This window comes from Rattus norvegicus, chromosome 20, assembly GCF_036323735.1.
Source record: "Rattus norvegicus strain BN/NHsdMcwi chromosome 20, GRCr8, whole genome shotgun sequence".
NCBI classification, from domain to species: domain Eukaryota; kingdom Metazoa; phylum Chordata; class Mammalia; order Rodentia; family Muridae; genus Rattus; species Rattus norvegicus.
Genome location: NC_086038.1, coordinates 5,592,501 through 5,612,806, shown reverse-complemented (window position 1 = coordinate 5,612,806; position 20,306 = coordinate 5,592,501). Strand labels below are relative to the sequence as shown.

At 53.8% G+C, this 20,306-nt stretch overlaps 1 long non-coding RNA gene across 9 annotated transcripts in view; it reads left to right on the top strand.

Moving 5' to 3' along the window:
* The first annotated feature begins 41 nt into the window (after nucleotides 1–41).
* Nucleotides 42–20,306, top strand: part of LOC120098859 (uncharacterized) — a 23,920-nt gene continuing 3,655 nt past the window's right edge. For 2 of the 9 annotated variants that reach the window (XR_005497514.2, XR_005497517.2), the window contains exons 1-3: nucleotides 42–10,284; nucleotides 12,568–12,733; nucleotides 18,906–19,008. This is a non-coding gene — a long non-coding RNA (uncharacterized LOC120098859). Of the gene's footprint in view, nucleotides 10,285–12,567; nucleotides 12,734–13,022; nucleotides 19,009–20,306 lie in introns of all 9 variants that reach the window. The other 7 variants (XR_010060983.1, XR_010060986.1, XR_010060988.1 and 4 more) reach the window with 6 other exon arrangements.

The window sequence follows — 20,306 nt, the reverse complement described above, 5'->3', positions numbered from 1 at the left end:
AGAGTTGGACAAGGGGCCCCTGGAAGCCCCTTGAGGGCAGGGGGTTCTAGTTTCCCGCCTCCGGGTGCCTGGCTCAACAAAAGACTTGTTGCTGGGACCGAGGAAGCCAAAGTGGGAAGATGGCGCGCGGGGAAGCAGGCGAAGAGGCGCGCCCTGCAGGCCGGTCGCGGGCCCCTGGACGCACCTCCCCACCTCGGTTCCCCGAGTCGGCCTTTTCCACACCTCTCATGATGCAGGGAATTGCAATGCGGGCCCAGTGACACACGATTGTGACTCATAACTCTGCTCCCCTTCCTCCGCGGTCAGCCCTCTCTCCTCGGGGGGCGCGCGGGCGGTGGAAGGGGATGCGGGGGCCCATCCTGCGCCAGGCCAGAGGCGGGGTGGGAGCCCGGGGTGTGGGGAGGCGGGCCTCCAAGTTTCAGGAATGCCTCAGGAATGTTTCCGGTGGGGGGTGGGGAGCACGGCGGGCTCAGCTCCCCCCTCCCATGGGCCGTAGGATGGCGCCCTGGGCGCGGGGCAGCACGTGCTCGGTGGGGGTGGGGCGCGGCGGGCGAGCGCCGGCGGCCTGGGTAGGCCCGCGGGTCCCGGGCCAAGGTCCAGGTGACCCTCAACTCCTGAGGTGCCACTGGAGAGGGAGGAAGTCACGGAGGGGCGTGCCCATCGGGTGGAGGGGAGCCTAGGGCGCCGGGGCAGTCTAGGGGAGGAGCGGCTGCCCCTTTGTGTGCAGCCGCTGTGGGGGCGGGGCGGGGTGGAAGCGCGCCGCGCCCTCCATCTTGGTGCCCCGCGAGCGGAGTTGGCTGGAGGGGCGCGAGCTCTGGGGACCTTCGTAGCGAGGTGTGGCTGAGCAAGCTACCAACTCCCACTAGCACCAGCACCGGCCATTGGCAGCAACCTAAGCGACTAGGCCCTTGCCATGGTGTTGAAGGGGGGAAGTTTGGGAATGGTCCTGCAGGCCCCTTTCCCCCCAATGTAGTAGTGGCCCCTCTGCGTCTACCGCCTCTGACCTGTGCGGACCAAAAGAGGATATCCTTCCTGAATGGGCTTTGGGAAAGGTTGGCCAATTGCTTGGCCCACTTTCAGTAAAGTGGCTTGATCGTATTTTTCTACTTCTCTTGGTCCTGACTTGCTCACCGGCTTGTCTTGTGTCTTGTGTGTATTTTGTACCCAAGACCCTCTCTGGAAGTAGGCAGGTGTAAGTAAAGTTCAAGGCAAATAAATACAAGAGTTTGCCTCCCTCCCGCCTTCCTTTCCCACTCCTGAAATGTAGTTCTGCCCGCCGACCCCTGTGCAGATACCTGCGTGCTTTCTGGCTTGCCCGTGCCCTGAATTCCACTCCTTGCCTTTTACGGTACTATTTAGGCATAAGAGTGAGTAGGGGGTCGGGGTAGGGAGTCCCATGGAACCTCACATCTGTAAAGAAGCAAAGAAGGCAGGTAACGGCCAGGCAAGAGGCGGCCTTGAGGTTGAAAACCGTTTTTGACCTCCAAGTTCTTGGGGTACATGCGGTGGGTGAACGAAGTCCTGTGCGCTTTCGAGCGTGGACTTGGGACAGGACCTAAAGACCTAGTGGGAGCTGCAGGAAGCACTAGTTAGGTATGAACAGGCCCTCTTGGATCTGGAGAGTAGGTGGGCCAGGTCCAGGAAGCTAGTGGGGAATGAATCCTGGGCCTGAATCTTCCCAGGGACAAACACTGACCTTCAGAGATCCCAACCGGAATGTCTGGTATCAAATGAGCTGTACCCCAGAAGAGCTGGCTCCGTTAGAGCGCACGGAAGGACTGGTATAGAGAGTTCCGTGTAGTTTGAGACCGGTCGTTCCCTGAAGGGCAGGACGAGGGACACTCTGGTGTTCTCTGTCTGGACTTTCCATGTAGGGTTACCCAGAAGAGGCAAGGATGAGGCGTGTCTAACCAGGTAACCAAACCAGGACACTGAAAAAGGGAAGCCTGGGGTAGGGGTCCTACCTAGGTTTGGGCCTCAAACTTCAATAAGAAGTGACTGAGGGCCCCGTGTGGCAGCAGAGGGAAACAGGTTCTCCTGAGTCCCAGGACAGCTAGGACTGTGGTAGAGAAACTCAGTCTTTTTTTTTTTTTTTTTTTTTTAAGGAATTATTTATTTATTATATGTGAGTACACTGTCGCTGTCTTCAGACACACCAGAAGAGGGCATCGGATCTCATTACAGATGGTTGTGAGCCACCATGTGGTTGCTGGGAATTGAACTCATGACCTCTGGAAGAGCAGTCAGTGCTCTTTTTTTTTTTTTTTAAGATTAATTTATTTATTTCATATAAGTACACTGTAGCTGTCTTCAGACACACCAAAGGGCATCAGACCTTATTACAGATGGTTGTGAGCCACCATGTGGTTGCTGGGATTTGAACTCAGGACCTTTGGAAGAGCAGTCAGCGCTCTTAACCACTGAGCCATCTCTCCAGCCCGCAGTCAGTGCTCTTAACTGCTGAGCCATCTCTCTAGCCCCCAAGACCCTGTCTTTAAAAGGGGGTGGAGGGTGAGCGTGGTGGTGGTGGTTCTTAAAAGGCTGAGGCAGGGTAGGAGTTCCCGGCCTGCTGCGGCCGCCGTGTAAAAGACTTCCAGGCACCTAGGAGGCAGGTGGACCTCTGTGACTCTCTGGTCTACACACTGAGTTCCAGGGCGACCTAGTGAGACCCCGTCTGAAACAAACCAAAAAAAAAGCTCTAATGATGGTTTGGCTCGGTGAATGTGCTTGTGGCCAAGTCTGATTACCAGAGTTGCATCCTGGGGTCTCAAACGGTAAAGAAGGAGGAGAAGCAACCACAAGCTGACCTCTGACGTTCACACGTGCCTGCCCCCCACACATACGCATAAGAGAGAAATAAAAAAATGTTCAAGTAAGTTTACCCATTGTCGGCAACTCTATGTGCACTGGAAGACCGAGGCAGGAGGATTGCCACAAGTTTGCTGGCCAGTACTATACGACAAGTACTTTCCACTGCAATATTAGATTTAAAAAAAAAAAAAAAGACCTTTCCAAAAGTATGTAAGAAATTGCATGTTTTAACTGTTCGCCCAGTGACTTTTGAACACCTTTGGAGCAGATGTGCCAAGACCGAGGAATAGGTCGGCTTCCTCTCTGTTAGGGCCAGCATCTCAGATGTTTGTATCCAGGCACGTACGGTGGCAGTGGGTTTCACAGTGTGGATGCTCAAACTCACTTCCTTCCTCGGCCTTTTGCCAGGCAGACTCATCCATGCCACAGCACGTGGCTGCAGAGTTCGCCCACAGGGCCCCGAGCTTACCGAGTGTGAAGGCCCGGCAGTTTGTTTACCCTGCCCTGTGGAAGGGCTTCTGGACAGTTGCTGGTTCCGGCTGTTACAGGGAGTGAATACTACCCTGGTGTGGCAGGGTTCCCAGTGACTGGATCTGGGATTTCTGTTGGGTGCGTGCCTAGGAGAGGAACTGCTGGACCACGGGAGGTGTGTGCCCAGCTTCAGCAGCTGTGCAGGACACCACGGAGTGACAGGGCCACTCATCATAGCCATGAGCTTACAGCAGGCGTCAACCTGACCCAGCCCAAACCGAGAACATTGACCCACGCCAGGCAATGTTAGGTTGGCTCCAAGTGTTGGCCTTATTAACCAGGTCTGACCCATGCCAGCCACTTTGGGAGCCATTCTTCTACACAAGGTGCTTGCCCACTCTCCCAGAGTCGCCCAGCTACTCCAGTGCATCTGGTCCCTCTGGCAGGACCAGACATCAGAGCCCTACTGACCACAAGCTCTGTTGCCAGGAAGCCTGGCCGGCTGGAGTGGGAGGAGGGCCTCTTCTGGCTCCAACTTTCGAGGGAAAAACCAACCGTCAAGCAGAGAGAACAGGGAGAACAGCTCTCTGCCTGCCTTCCTCCCACCTGAGAGACCCAGGACACACACACACACACACACACACACACACACACACACACACACACACACACACACACACACGCAAGGAGAGAGACTGGGAACATCCATCAGCTCTTATCTAACCTTGGAAAAAAACTGAGGAAGAGAGGTTGTTGGGCAGAAACAGAGCTACGAGGGTCTTTCTCTTCCCTCTCTGTCTCCCCCATCAGTGAGCAGTATTCCCACCCCAATCCTGAGGGAATGAAAAAGGAGGCTTGGGTCAGGCACAGGGGCCAGGTTTTAAAACCCAGCACAGGGGAGACAGAAGCAGGCAGATCCCTCTGTCAAGGCCAGCCAGAGATACACCGTCAAACTCTTGTCTCAAAAAAAGCAAACCAAACCCTTAGGCTCTTGCCCCTTTCAGCCTCCCCGAGGTTTCTTTCCAGGCACCGGGACTGGCTCATATAGTCAAGGCATTTGTGTCGGGTGGAAGGATAGGGGGACGGAAAGGAACCTGCAACATCACCGATGATGTACTTTCTCTGTGCTGTGGTGGGGGAAGCAGACAGGTAGAGACAAGACAGATGTCCAGCGTGGGGATAGGCTAGGCTTGGGAGAGGGCAGACAACACAAGCTGGTGTTCAGCCCCATTCCCCCAACACCTCTGAAGCCACTGCTAGATGCTAGGACCAAAGGGGGAGCACTCCCAGGAGCGCTGAAGAACGCCCAGTTGCTATTGTTTATGGGGTCAGAATGCAGGTATGGTGACAGGTAGGCTTCCTGTCCCTGTCTTCACTGGGGTAGAGGCCAGCAGCTCAGACCTGTCCTAGGAGCCCGGCCTGGAGCCTGCTCCTCCTCCAGTTTCCCAACAGTTTTGTAAGCACCGTTCTGAAGCTCTTCCTACCTGAAAGGCAAGGCCTGGTGTCCGAGCCGCCTGGTCGGACTAAAACCCTCAGGGCCAACAGCCTGGAAGCCTGGAAGGCACGGTGGTGCACACACCTTCCACCCCAGCGCTCCCAAGGCAGACACAGGCAGATCCCTACTGTTGATGGCCAGCCTGGTCTACATGGTAAGTTTCAGGTCAGCCAGTGATATGTACAAACTCCTACCTGCTGGTTCCCTCCCCAACTAACTGGTCTAAACGGTCCGAGTGTTCATTCGTGAGGTCTGCCCAAGGTCGAGCACAGCAGTCAGTGTCTGCTATCCATTGGTATTTGGTACTGGGGCATCTAAGATCAAATACTTTCCCTTTGGCCAAGGAAATTGTAGAGTCCATACGGTGGGACAGACTGACAGACAGAGGGCAGGTAAGATACCAAGACCCCCTCCTACCCAGGGCATCTGTAGAACCCTTGAGAGTCCCCTCGCAGCCTTAGCCCGAGCCAGTAGTTTAAGGTCTGTTAGCCTTACCTACTTCCCACCAGCCCCCGGGGGCCTTGAGAGTGCTAACAGGAATTGGGATTCTAATTCGAGGCTCTGCGCTGGGCCTGTCACAGCTCTGTTGCTTTAGACGCCTTCCTCTTCCATGTGGCTCTAGGGTTACAGGTGAGTCTCACAGGTCTCTCTCTCTCTCTCTCTCTTAAAGACTTATTTATAATTTATTTATGTATACAGCATTCTGTCTGCATGTATGCCTGCAGGCCAGAAGAGGGCATCAGATCCCATTACAGATGGTTGTGAGCCACCATGTGGTTGCTGGGATTGGAACTCAGGACTTCTGGGAGAGCAGTCGGTGCTCTAACCGCTGAGCCATCTCTGCAGCCCAGTCTCACAAGGTCTTCACCTTGTTTCCTTCTGTCTGCTCCTTAACACCTGGCTCTGAGAACAGATGAGATGACACAAGCCCTTCATCCCAGCACTTGGTCTGCAGAGGCAGGCAGATCTCAGTGAGTTTCTGTCCCAAAGCCCGGACTACAGAGTGAAACCTGGTCTCAAAACAAAATTCCCCGCCAGATGTGGGACCGGCAGAGGCGGTCTTATCCTGGGAAGCAGACGGACCCAACTGGCGGATGCTGTCAAGCCTGAGCTTCAGAACAGCTGTCCATCATGCCTGTGGTGGGAGAGAGCTCTTTACTTGAGCCCTCTGCCTCTGAGAGAGGCACCAGCCAACTATTGAATTCAAAACTGATGTATTTCTTAGACTGGGCACCCCAGGCCACCCCGAATCTTCGCTGTGAACCCTTCTCAGGGTTGAGAAAATAGTCCTGGTCTCTGTTTGGGGAAGGCCTGGAGGGGTTCTCCGTCGGGTTGTAGAAGCATGGGGTTGGCAAGGCAAACCAGAGGAAAGTGTTAGGAAGTGAGCAGGACAGTGGTGGAGGGACCAGCAGGTCTTGCGGGGCAGTGAGGACACTCCAAGACATTTGTCACACCTCCCAGGCTGTTTTCTGCCTCTTCAACCCCAGCAGACCAGACACCAGGCCCAAGGCAACCTTAACTGTGAGGGTGAGCCGATGGAGGTAGGTGGAGAGGGAATAAGGGAGAGGAGATGGCTCCTGGAAGGAGACGGAGGTAGGGCTGAAGCTGTGCAGTCTGTTGGCTCGGAGTCTGGCTCGGAGGGGGCCGCAGAGGGCCCTGTCTTCCCGTCATCAGGGTCTCAGTCACTCCTATGCTTTCCAGACCTGTCTCCACCCCATGGCTCACGGTGACTTCCAGGACCCAGTCTCCCTTGAGACTGGCTCAGGCAGCCTCTTTCCATTCTCCTTCCTAGGGACCTGACCACAGCACCACAGGTCGGCGACTTGCCAAGACCAAATCTCCTGGAAGTGGGCAGTGGGCTCTGGGCGGGGGTTAACCCACACCGGCTTATCCCCTGCAGGCCCACAGCATCTGGCGGGGGTCTCTAGGGATAGATTAGTGAACAGAGAGCCCAGAGTCTTTCTTGCCCACCCTGGCCAGCCACTCCAGTTCTTGTGGGCAGTGCTGGGCAGAGCGGCTGACAGCCAGGTTTCTGGGTCACCATCCAGGGTGCCCTGCCAGTTCCCAGGCCTGGGTGAGGAGCATGTGCGCTCTGTCTCTGGAGCTCATGCCCCTCCGCTGCCTTTGTCCTTGTCCTTTGGGGCGTGTTCCCATCCCCCACCTCCAGTCTGGCAGTGCCTCAGCCCCTGAGCTCAGGGGCCCCCAGGGAGGGGCTAGGTGCTGACCATCTGAGAGTCCCTTGGGTTGGTGGGACTGATGTAAAAAAGACTCGAAGCCCCTACCAACAGCAACCTCTCTTGGCATGAGCCCGCCCCTTCACCCTGTTCCTGGATCTGCCCACTCTTCAGATGGGCCCCTCTCCCAGAGGGTTTGCTACAGGAAGGTAGAACAGAAAAGGAACGTATTTCCACAGAGACTGGATTGGGTTGCCCACCTGATGTCCCCACTCGAACAATGTCTGTCTGAAAAGGGTGGCCTCCCCTGGAAATGTACCCCCTCCCCAAGACCTCAGCAGCCACACAGTCAGGCTGAGACCCAAGAGTTACAGATATCTAGCAAAAGACGGGTAAAGGATCCAGGGGCCAAGGTGGGGTGGAGGTTGGAGCATCTTAGGCCGTCCTTGGTGTGGGTGTCTCAGGGTCTCAGGCAGCTAGGGAGGTGGGATAGATCTCCTGGGGGACCCTGTTGCTTTGGGAACCCCCAACCACTTGGAGAAGAAAATGGCCCAGCAATGGTCAGGTCAGCGCTGATGACTCTAGGGATGGCAGCAATTCTGTGATCCTGTCCCCATCACCTCGATCAATACACAGTGTCAGCCTCTGCACCCCCGCCAGCCCTGTGAGCCATTATTTCACTGGAAAAGGGAGCTGCTCTGGGTGTGTAGCCGCCATGACAGTAGGTTCTGGTTCAGTTCTCTCCTCCTGCCACGGGAGTTACAAGGATCAAACTTGGGTTGTCAGGGTTGTTGAAAAATGCCTTCACCGGCTAAGGTATCCTCTCCTGCTGTGTGAGGCAATTCCGGGCATTAAAAATTTTGGTGTGGGGGTTGGGGATTTAGCTCAGTGGTAGAGTGCTTGCCTAGGAAGCGCAAGGCCCTGGGTTCTGTCCCCAGCTCCGAAAAAAAGAACCAAAAAAAAAAAAAATTTTTTTTTTTTGGTGTGACTACTAGAATGTTTAGATGTGGACACACACACACACACACACACACACACACACACACATACTCCTAGCATTTAGGAAACTGAGGCAGGAGGATTGTGGCAAGTTTGAGGCCAGCCAGGATTACATAGTGACACCTTGTCTCAAAATAAAATAAAATAAAATAAAATAAAATAAAATAATCTGAAAGCAATAAGCAGGCTCCAGTTTTTTTTGTTTGTTTGTTTTGTTTTGTTTTGTTTGTTTGTTTTTTCGGATCTGGGGGCCAAACCCAGGGCCTTGCGCTTGCTAGGCAAGCGCTCTACCACTGAGCTAAATCCCCAACCCCTTGCAGGCTCCAGTCTTAACCCCAACCCACCTGATTCTTTTTTTTTTTTTTTTTTTAGATTTATTTATTTATTATATATAAGTACACTGTAGCTGTCTTCAGACACACCAGAAGAGGGCATCGGATCTCTTTACAGATGGTTGTGAGCCACCATGTGGTTGCTGGGAATTGAACTCATGACCTCTGGAAGAGCAGTCGGGTGCTCTTAACCGCTGAGCCATCTCTCCAGCCCTACCCACCTGATTCTTAACAAGGCCAACCTGGTCTACACAGTGAGATCCGGGGCAGCCAGGGCTACACAGTGAGACCCTGTTTCCAAAAGGAACCCACAAACATTGTGTCCTAGGGACATCCTAGCAGGCAAAAAATACACACATAAAATAAGCAAGTCTCTTAGAAAACAAACTCAGTTCAAAACGAGTCTGAATCTCGACTGTACGGTAGCTGGCCTAGATAACACTGTATTTATGGCTGGTTGGTGCTCTCGCCGAGCCCAGAATGCCAGCTCATAGTGTTGTTGTTTGAGACAGTGCCTCAGTAGGTATTGAAGACCAGGCTGGCCTTGAACTCACAGCACCTGCTTGCCTCTGCCTTCTAAGTGTGGAAAACCCCCTTGTACCAGAACATTTTCTCTTGTTAAGGCAGGAGTAAATATACTACACTCACTGTCTTAGCACAGGTTCTGAAAAGCTGCTAGTAGGTGATCAGAATTTCCACCATCGAAGGGAAAGGCTCATTTGGTGACAACCCCGGGGGAAGCAGGGTGAGGAATTTTAACTGCCTGCCCGGGCCCCTGGGCACACCTGACACAAAGAGCTTGTAAGGTGGCCTGGAAGACTGCCAAGGGCCCTTCTTATACTGCCACCCTGTGGGCAGGCGTCCGCCGGGGCCCGGGCCGTGTCCTCGGGAAGCTGGGGTGACTGAACCGGCGCTCCAAGTGCCTGGGGGCCTCTGGAGCTGTAGGCTGGGTGCCCGTGGCCCAGGCTCACCCAAGGTCAGTGTGTCACAGGGACATGGAACACACTTTCTCTTTCCCCGTGATTCCATCACGCTGCGAAAGCCCCTTCCGCAGGGACTTCCCTCCCAGCCTGACTCAGGCTGCCTCACGCCCAGTGACTCAGGCAGGCGCCCGGCCAGCCCAGCCCCACATCCTGCACTACCCAGGCCAGGCGGCTGGAGCCAGGGATCGCGGCTGCTGGCTGGAGCCTCACCGATCCCCGGCGAGGACCCCCCACAGCTAAAGTAAGACTAGCTTTGGGCATGGTGGTGCGGGCCTGTGATCCCAGTGTTCTGCAGGACCAAGAGTTCAAGGTTGTCCTAGGCTCTATGTCAAGGTCAAGGCTGGCCGGCCAGCGCTGCACTGGAGCCCATCTCAAAGGGTGAAAATACAAAACTGTTATAAAAGCCTTGGCTGGGTGTGAAGGCACCGACCTGAAATTCCAGCTCTCGGAAGACCGGGCTAAGAGGATCCCCGAAAGTTCAAGGCCAGCCTGCTGTACGTTATGGGTTCTAAGGCAGCCAGGGAACATAAAGGAACACATGAAAATTAAAGGTGGGGGTTGGGGATTTAGCTCAGTGGTAGAGCACTTGCCTAGGAAGAGCAAGGCCCTGGGTTCGGTCCCCAGCTCCGAAAAAAAAAAAAGAAAGAAAAAAGAAAAATAAAGGTGATACAGAGATTGAACTCCGGGGGGGAGGGGGATCCCAAAGGGAATTTGTTATACCAGACAAGAAGTCAGAGCACAAGGCCAGGAGTGAGGCCAGCATTCGGGGAAGGACTCAGGCAAGCATCCCGGGGAATCTGGGAGGTGAGCTGGGCGCAGAGCTGGCCAGACTTAGCCTGTTTCCTGCCTCCTGCTGACTCCGGGGCCTCCCCAGGGAGACTGGTAAGAACCCCAGCAGAGAACCTTGCTTTCTCCCAGCTGATTTCCCAACTCTGTCTTTGAGTCTCAGTCTTGTCAGCTGTAGAATGGACGGAGCCCTGGCGAAGAGAGACAGCCACAGGACGGTACCTGCAGCTCTGGTGAGTAGCCTGGCTGCTGCCTCATTCTTCCGTGAGGGTCGCTCCAGAACCTAGCACGGTTGTCTTTTCAACAGGAGGAACTTGGCAACATCCCCTGACTCTGCGGTTGCAGTGCCTCACCCCACCCCCAATGACCCTGCTCACCCTGCCAGCACCCCTGCAAATAGCCCTTCTTTTCAGAAAGGCCCTGGGACCCTACCAGGCCCTGACCACCTTGGGTAGTTTGGACCCTTGGTGGTGATGTAGTTCTCCTGTCTATCCGTCCCTTCCCCTGGGTGAGGCCTCCCAAGGTCTTTGAATCTACATAGCCAGCCTGGGAGGCAGGTGTGGGAATGTCCGCTGGAGATCAGAAAGAGGAGGGGCCTGAACTGAGGGAGGAGTATCTCCAAGCTGGTGCAGGTCAGGAGGAGGCAGTCAGGGCCCCGAGCAGAGCAACAGACAGATGAGGCACAGAGAGGGGCTGTAACTTTCTCAAGACCACGCAGGAAAGTGGGACCCCCTACCTACCTGGTTCTAAATCAATCGACCTGAACTTTTCCTGGAAATGGGTGTGCGTGGCTCCCTGCCGAGAGGCTAGCTTAGCAGGAAGCCAGCTTCCAACCCAAGTAGCTCAAGCAGGTCTCCAAGCAGCAGGGGGGGTGGGGAGCGATGGGGGGGAAAAGCAATGGATATGTGTACAGAACTGGGGAAGCCCAAGCCTGGAGCGCCCCAGGTTTCCAGGCCCTTTGTCGGGCAGGATTAGGGAAGGGAGGGTCGGGGACTTGAATCCCAGGATCTGAAGTTTGTCCCGCCACCACCATCATGGTCAAATCAAGGAGAATGGACCACAGAGAGAGCGGCTGAGATGAACTGTGAGGAATGTTTCATAAGGGCCAGACAGATTCGGAGCCTAGAGTCACGGGTAGCCACAGGCCTGCGATCCGGGGACAGCCTGTGAGGGTGATAAAAGCTACAGAGCAGGGCTGCTTAGGACAACACTTCATTTCGTAACCTAGACTGGCCTTGAGTTTATGGCGGTTTTCTGGCCTCAGCCTCCCAAGGGGTAGGTAGCATTTCATTCATGAGCCTGCATACTTGGCTTCTCTTGTTATTTATTTCTTTACTTGTTTAATCGTCTTTAAGAAAGAGTCTCATGTAGTCCAGGCTGGCCCAGACTTGTAGCCCAGGCTGGCCCAGACTTGCATATTAGCCAAAGATGGCCTTGAACTCCTGAACCTCCTGCCTCCACATCCTGCAGCTGGGATCAAAGGCCTGTACCTCACCCAGTTTTATGTAGCACTGGGGACTGAATGCCAGTCAAGTGCTGTACCCACTCAGCCCCAGCCCCAGCCCCAGCCCCAGCCCCAGCCCCAGCCCCAGCCCCAGCCCTGGCTTCTACTACTCATAATGGCTCCAAAAAGAGAGAAGGAATGAGTCCTTGGGTGTAACAAAATGTCTGTTTCAGGCAGGCAGGATGGAGATGGGACTGGGCAGTGCTCTCTGAGGTCTCTTGGATGGCCCTGCTCTGGGTGGCCTGCCTCTGTCACAGTTGCTTGTCACTCACCTTAGGTGCTTGTGGCTCCAAATCTCATCCAGAAGTCAGTGGTGATCCAGGGCGAGGCGCTCACCCTATGCCACTCTAGCCTCGTCTTTCGTGTTTGTTTGGTTTTGGAGACAGGTTTCTCTGTGTAGCCCCGGGCGGGCTATCCTGGAACTGGCTCTGTAGACCAGGCTGGCCTCCTCGAACTCCGATCTGCCTGCCTCCTCTGCTTCTCGAGCACCAAGTGTTGGGATTGAAGGTGTCCTTCCCCCTCCTTCTCTCCCCCTCCCTCCCTCCCTTCCCTCCCTCCCTTCCTTCCTTTTTCTTTCCTTGTTTGTTTATTTTTTGAGACAAGGTTTCTCTGTGTAGCCCAGGCTGCCCTGGAACTTTGCAGACCAGGCTGGCTTCGAATTCAGAGATCCACCTGCCTCTGCCTCCTTCCCAAGTTCTGGGATCAAAGGTGTGCGCCACCACCGGCTCAGTCTCGGCGTTCCAAACTGCGTTATTTTATTCCACTGATTAAACCAGGGTGAGAAGAATGAGGCCCGTTACTGGGCAACTGTGCGGCAGAGGCTGCCTCTGCCCCACGTGCCAGCCTCCCTCCTCTGAGCACTAACTCTCTTGTATTTTTAGCTGAGCACATGGCACATTTTGGCCCTCAAAATAGATTGTTTCCTTGCTTTTCCTCGCTAGATATGGTCAGTTAGAAACAAGCAAGATGCTTCCGAGAGAAAGAAACATTTCCTGCGGTTTTTCCTCTCTAGTGGCCGGAATGGGGACCTGGGGCTGGAGCAGAGTCATCTACTTCAAACTGAGACAACGTTCGGGAAGAACTCATCACTGAGAGAGCAAGGGCCTGAGTTCCTCGCCCTGCTGCACGCCAGGGTTATGTCGGCTCTGGCTGCCTGTATCTTGTTAGACATGAGAGAGGTAACTTCCCTCAGGTGGGATCCACTTGGTCTTCCTGCCGTCATTCAGGGGGAGAGAGGGGGGTGGGAAGCGTGATCGAGCCATCATGGAGGCTCAAGTCTCAGTACTTAAGAAGGAGAGACTTGAAGAAGGTCTGGGGCATTGTGGGAAGTAGGGTTAAAGGGCATTGCTTGAGTTCCCAGTGCCGGGGCACCTTCCTGAGACTGCCCAGATTGGCCTGGTGTCCAGCAGAGAGGTAAGCTGTCATTCTGTGGTTGGGTGTCCTCACGAGGTGACCTTTGTCCTCCAGAGTGAGGGTTCCCAGATGCCAAGCAAGGGAGGTGCATGGCTGGCTGCTGCGACCTCAGGAATCCGGGTACCATTGGACCGCAGCATCTGGTGGGATCCATGGGAGGTGGAAGGAACAAGGAGCCAGCAGGGCGAGGCGGCATCCCGTGGAAGGTGTTGCCTGACAGTCATAGATGCCCCATGTACGGATAGGCAGTGCACGGAGAGCCTTGGCTGGATGCCCAGCGCCTGACCCCTTACTAGAGGGAGACAGACCCAGTTCCGGGGTCAGGGCAGGGACAGAGTGGCTGGGTAGTTAGCTCTATAAGTAGCCTGTGAACTGCCCCAGCTGGGACAGTGTGAGGATCAGGTGACAGCCCACAGCAGGCTGGGCTCTGTCAGTCTGGGTCATACACATGACTTGTGCTGTGATTGGCAGGTGACACGTATTGCACGCACTCACACAGCACCCCTCACCCCTGGACCCTGTCGCAGCTCAGTCAAGCTTAGAGGCCTTTTCCCCCACTTGGAGCTCCTGGGCTGGGGACTGGGGGTGTCTGTGCCCTGCAGCCTTGGTGGCAAACTTCTGATACTTGACATACATGCCTGTGTCAGGATTGCCCGGATTAACCCTGCTTCTAGTAACCAAGGGTTGTTGCTACCCAGGCTTGACTCACAGCACATGGACGCACGCAGCCAGGAGAAGGTTCTACACAGGTGAATTGCCTTCTTGGAGATGAGGGGCAGGCAGGGAACAGTCATCCAGCCAAGCACACTGGGTTTGTGCTGCTCTAGGACGCTGCTCAAGAAGAAGGGAGGAGGTTGTGGTCTCCTCTCCATGTCCCTCCTGTCTCTGTGGTACACACGCACACAGTCGGGCACACGTGTATTTTGTGGTGCTGGGAATGGAACGTAGGGCCTGAATCTTGCCGGACCAGCAAAGTGACCGCTAAGCTACACCCGCCAGTCACGAACACATCCTAGGACTGCAATGGTCAGAATGTAAACTTGATTGGGAGAGGGTAATCTAAGCATTGAGGAATAAAGAAATACCCCTCTTAATACAAATACCCTTATATCCAGTGCTCAAGACGCTGGATCCTCCCTAGCTGTCGGGACCAGCATATGGTGTCCCTGCCTGCAGAGGTGAACTGTCACCAGAGCCAGAGCATGAGGTGTCCGATTGTCAAGAAGCCTCTCCTTTTGCAGCCTTGCCTGTTAAGGTCCAGACCCTCTGTGAGCAAGCCCTAGACCTTCCTCTGGGTGTCTTCCATGCATGCGCCCCTCAAGCCTTCACCTAGGAAGGTGAGGCCTAGAGCTGAACGCCTTTTAGTGCCACACACCGTGCCTCCTTGGCTTCTCCACGGCACCCAGGTCAGGAGCCTTACGGACACAGAGCTCAGAGTTACAAAGGGCTGGAGTGGCCTGGACTCCTTATGTCTGGGAGGGAGGGAGGGAGGGCCACAGTGTCCCTTAACAAGGCTCAGGCTGCCTGGGGTAATGTCCTCAGGCAAAAGACTTCAGTCACAGGCAATGCACGCTCCTCGGTAACGAGGCCAGAGGTGAGACCCCCTCCAGTCCCGAAGAATCAAGTAGTCCCACATTCTGGAGAACCAAGGTTGTTTTTGAGCTTCATCTCTGTCATGGATAAGGGAACCAGCCGTGTTTTCCTGAAGGTCCCAAGATGGCTGTCAAAGATGGCCGCTAACCACCAAATGTGATGTCTAAACATGACAGCTTGGAGTGCAAGAAGGAAATAGAATTTTCCTAGAAGCAGCCAACAGTTGGTCCTGTGTTATCATCCCCAGACTCCACTGTTCTGGCCATGATTCAATCCGAAGCTCGCACAGGCAGAGGAAGCGCTCAATCCCTGAGCGATGCCCCTAGCCATGGTCCCACGCATCATAGTTACCTTTTCCTGCCCATTCACAAGCAGTCCCACCCTGTGAACCCTGTGAGCAGGGCCCTGTCTACCCTTGCTGAAGATTCTTTTCAGGGAGGCTGTGGAGCCAGCAGCAGCCTGGGAACATGGCGTTTCCTTCCAGGTCAGACGGATGGTCTTAGGACTTATAAAAAGTTCAGATTCCCTAATATCTGGGTGCCTTTCCTTCAATCCTATGACTGTGCCTCACTGCAAAGGAGGCTGGGAAATGTAGTCTAAAATTCCTGTCTCTGTGTAATGGGATGGGGGGTTGGGGGGGGCCTTTGGCACAATGCCGCCCCTCCCCCAGTTAGCTCAGAGGTCTACTAGGAGATGTGGAGGTCTGCCATGGATCAGGATGTAACCCACAACCCTTGCTCTGGTGACATTCTTCCTGCCGTGCTGGCGGAGTGGACCTAATCTGTGAAACTGTTAGCAAGCCCGAATTAAATGCTTCCTCTTTTGAGTCACCCTGCTCCCTCTCCACGGCAATAGAACGATGACTAAGAAAACACGCTTCTCTCTTTTAGGAAAACTCTTTTGTGTAACTGGGCACAGTGCCCTCTAAGAAAGATGTGCCTGTAGCCGGGCGGGGCCAGGTAGCCAAGTGGCTGACTGGACCCTGGGCAGGAGCAGGGGAAGAAACTGTCTGATGCAGGTGTGAGCCACCATGTGGTTGCCGGGATTTGAACTCAGGACCTCTGGAAGAGCAGTCAGTGCTCTAACCACTGAGCCATCTCTCCAGCCCCCAAAATACTCTTTTTTTTTTTTTTTCTTTTCTTCGGAGCTGGGGACTGAACCCAGGGCCTTGCGCTTACTAGGCAAGCGCTCTTCCACTGAGCCAAATCCCCAACCCCCAAAATACATTTCTTAAGCTCTCTTCCTCTACACACCCATTTGAATAACGCTCATGGTATCAGTGATAATGGCCACTAATAATTCGGTAATTAATTAAAAGATGGGTTTCAGACATGTTACCCTCATAGTAAGAATATAAACAGGAGGGGTTGGGGATTTAGCTCAGTGGTAGAGCGCTTGCCTAGCAAGCACAAGGCCCTGGGTTCGGTCCCCAGCTCCGAAAAAAAGAAAAAAAAAAAAAAAAGAATATAAACAGGAGGCCATGCCCCTGGCCATGGGAGGCTGAGGTGGGAAGACAGGTTGAGCCTGAGGCTAGAGGTAGACTCATCTCAAAGAGCGCAGGGAAACCTATAAACCACACAGGAGAAGGCGCGCTTCCGCTAGCTTACCCGAATGGTAGGTGTTCTTTTATGTCCCGGGCTCTGGGATCCAATGATGGCTTCTGTAATCAGCTGTCCTCATTTGCATCTTCCTTCCTTCTTTCCTTCGTGCCTTCCTTCCTTTTGCCTTTTTTCTTTTTTGAGATGGTGTCTCTGAGTAGCCCCGGCTGTTCCAGAACTCACTCTGTAGCCCAGGCTGGCCTCGAGCTGAGAGATCGCCTGCCTCGGCCTCCCAAGTGCTGGGATTAAAGTACACAGGTTAGAGCCCCCTACTCATTCCCTGCACAAGCTGGGAAACTCCATCTGCCCTCCCACCTCTCCCCTTCCCCCCTTCCCCCCTTCCCCCCTTCCCCTCTCCCCACACCGGCCCCATCCCTGCCTGCACAGAGAGACCTCCCCATTCATGTACAGAAAACTCCCGGGCTAACATCGCACCTCATCTCCCCATTTCCGGTTTCCGGCGACCCACCCAAGAGTGCGGGTGGAATGGCTGAGAGTCTGACCACGTGTGGACACCGTCCCACCTTCTAGCTGACAATCACGCTCCTCGCCTAAGCTCTATAAACCCCCCTTACCTTACCGTGTGACTTCGCTGACCTCCACCTGTGAGATCAGTGAACCCACCCGAGAGCTGCCTGCTACTAAACCTGCCTTTATCTACTTTTAATCTGGTCTAACCTGGCCTGTGTCTGCATCACGGAGGGAGAGAAAATGCCCATCCACCACGCCCACCATTTTGTGTTCTAGAGTGTTGGCAGTTTTGAATTTCCTCATGATCCTGTAGGTTAAGAGTAATCTTACCGGTCTGGTCTCGGCCATCGCTGGTTTGTGGGGTGCTGGGATCTAACCGGGGGTTTGCTGCACACTGGGCAAACGCTCTGCCACCTGAGTCGTATCCCTGTCCCACGATATTCAGTTTGTGCTTATTATTATTATTATTTTTTTTTTTGGTTCTTTTTTTCGGAGCTGGGGACCGAACCCAGGGCCTTGCGCTTCCTAGGTAAGCACTCTACCACTGAGCTAAATCCCCAGCCCCAGTTTGTGCTTATTTTGTCCCAGGGTCTCTAACTTTTTTCTATGTAGCTCAGGCTGGTCTCAAACTCACGGGTCATCCTCCTGCTTCACCCAGCCGAGACTGCCGGCTGAACTACGAACCCCAGCTGGTCAGAGGACACTGAATTTTTGTTTGAAGGCGTTTTTTCTCTTGCCCTGATGGCTCAGTTGAAAAAAAAAAAAAAAAAAAACAAAAAAACAAACAAAAAAAAAAAGAAAACAAATCAAAAGGGCTGAGTGCCGACCCTCGGAGGACGGTACTGGACAAGAGGGCCTCAGTACACGCGGCTCCCCAGCAAGCTGAGCCAGTTCTCCGTCCCCAGTGCCTGCCAGTCCCCACCTCAGTAGTAAGCCCACACCTCTCCGACTCGCGTCCTGGCAGGGTGTAGTGTTCATTAAAGGGCACGTCATAAAAGTGTATTAATTTGAAACGGACATGTGCGCTACTGAAAGCCGACATCAAGGACCAGTGGCTGAGGTTCCAAGTCCTGGGAGAGGGTCGGGGAGGGAGGCAGTTTGGGCTAATGAAGAGCAGGCTGCCTTCTTCCGGTTGGGTTTTGAGATGAGGCTCGGTCGGGGGACTGGCCTCGACTGTTCCTGGGCAAACCTGTGTCAAAACCAAACCAAACCAAACTAAACCAAAACGACAACAACAACAACATCACCCTAGAAAAAAAAACCCAAAAAACAAAAAATCAATAAGAAAGACAAAAACTGCTGTGTTTGCGTTTGTAAGTGCAAAGTCTATGTGTGCACACGCCCAAGTACCTGAAGGGCTTAGAAGATGTCAGCTCCTAGGGGGATGTGAACCCCTGAACTGGAGCCACCTGGTGTGGGTGCCAGGAACTGAACCCAGGTCCTCTGCAGGAGCAATAAGGACTCTTTTTTTTTTTTTTTTTTTTTTAAGATTTATTTATTTGGGCTGGAGAGATGGCTCAGCGGTTAGAGCACTGACTGCTCTTCCAGAGGTCCTGAGTTCAATTCCCAGCAACCACATGGTGGCTCACAACCATCTGTAATGGGATGCTCTCTTCTGAAGTGTCTGAAGAGAACTACAGTATACTAATATATAAATAAAATAAATAAATCTTTAAAAAAAAGATTTATTTATTTTAGTTATATGAGTACACTATAGCTGTTTTTTTTTTTTCAAACACACCAGAAGAGGGCATCAGATCCCATTACAGATGGTTGTGAGCCACCATGTGGTTGCTGGGATTTGAACTCAGGACCTCTGGAAGAGCAGTCAGTGCTCTAACCGCTGAGCCACCCCTCCAGCTCCAAGAGCACTTGTTCTTGAGGAGGACCCAGGTTCAAGTCCCAGCACCTACATGGGTGCAACAACCTGTACCTCCAGGTCCCGGACATCTGACACCTCTGACCAGGCACCGGGCATGACATGGTACACAGTCATACGTGTGGGTAAATATCTATGCACATAACAATTCGAAAAAAAAATTTTAAATATTACATTTACTTCTGTGCCTGTGTCATGACACACGGGTGGTGGTCAGAGGGCAAATGGCAGGAGTCGGTTCTCTCCGTCCACCGTGAGGGGTCCGTCTGGGGAGGAGGAAGCTGAGTGGTTTGTCCCAGGTCACATAGCCAGGACTTTCAGAGTCGTCTGTGGCCCACAGTTGTGGCCATCCCACGTCCTTGCCCTTTGGGTACCTAACTCCATTTTCCTCCTCAGGAAGAGACTGTAGAGTGGCGGGGAGACCCGAGGGTCAAAGGTGGACTTGAGACGAAAGCGAAGGCACGGACGGACTTGGGTTTCTTCTACAGACGGGCAGCAGGTAACAAGTATCCATTAGGGGTTATCCCCGGAAAGACCTGCCAGTGTCTTCTGGGACCCTTGTCTATGTCCCAGCCTGTCCCTTACAGTCTGGAGGAGCTGGGTCTCAGAGGGGAGGGGTGCACAGGAACCCGGTGGCTCACCCCCACCCTCCCAGCCTCTTTTACGGTGCCCTCCTGAGTCTGTTAGAATCAGGCTCCGATGCTGCTGGCTTTGGTCCCAGCAAGGAGCGCCATCGCCACCTCGTGGTCATGGTTGGCCTTGCAGCGCCTGCTCTGCAAGCGCGATTCCAGGCTGTGTTGGGGATGGACTGGATTTACTTGGTGGTGAGGAAGAACGGAGATAATGAGGTCTGTTCTGTTGCTATGTATTGCAGTGTTAAATTCTGTACCCCAAGGCCTAGGCCTGAGTGAATCCTCACATTTACCAGCGTTTGCTGCACAAACCTTGTTCCTTAGTTTAAAGCTATTGGCTAAGCAGAAATGGCTACAGCCAATTTCTGGAGGGACTAGAGGTAGGTGGGTTCTGAGTTACCTCGTTGGAGGTGAGGAGGAGAAGAGGAAGAATGGGGAAGAGGAGGGGGCAAAGGGGCCATGAGAGATATACATGAGCAACTCGGCCAGGAGAAACAGCAAGCAGTTGGGGTGCACCATTGGGGAGGTAGCTAGGCCAGGAATTAGTGGATAAGGGGTTAGCCCCCAGTCATTGTCAAAGCCAAATAAAATAACCATTAGAGTCTCATTTATTTGCGAAGCTAGCTGAGGATACGTTTAGATTGGTCATAAACACAGAGAGGCATAGGGAGGGAGGTGTGGTGATCAGTGAGGCCCCTTCTGGGGTCACAGGCCCTTCAGGCATTCAAGTACACCCATTACAGCTTATAGGGGAAAGCAACTCCTGCAGACAGGACAGGCCGGTGAACAAGGGGGTGTTAGGGGGCAGCCTTCCCGAAGGTCTCTGGCCTGCCGCAGTCTGCCTGCAACCAGCAACTCAGCGTTGAGAAGGGGGCAGGCTCCTGGGCAGCCCCTGCAGTCTGGTAAGGGAGGCGAGGGCCATCCCATATAAAGGACCCAGAGCAGGAGTCAGACCCTCTTCCTGGGTTTCCCTTCTTTTTAAAATCGATGGGTGTTTTGTCTGCATGGTTGTCTGATGCCCGCAGAGAGCAGAAGAGGTCATCAGATCCTGGAACTGGAGTTACGAATGGTTGTGAGCCACCATGTGGGCGCTGGGAATCAAACCAGGGTCCTCTGGAAGAGCAGCCAGTGCTCTAACCACTGAGCCATCTCCCCAGCCCTGACT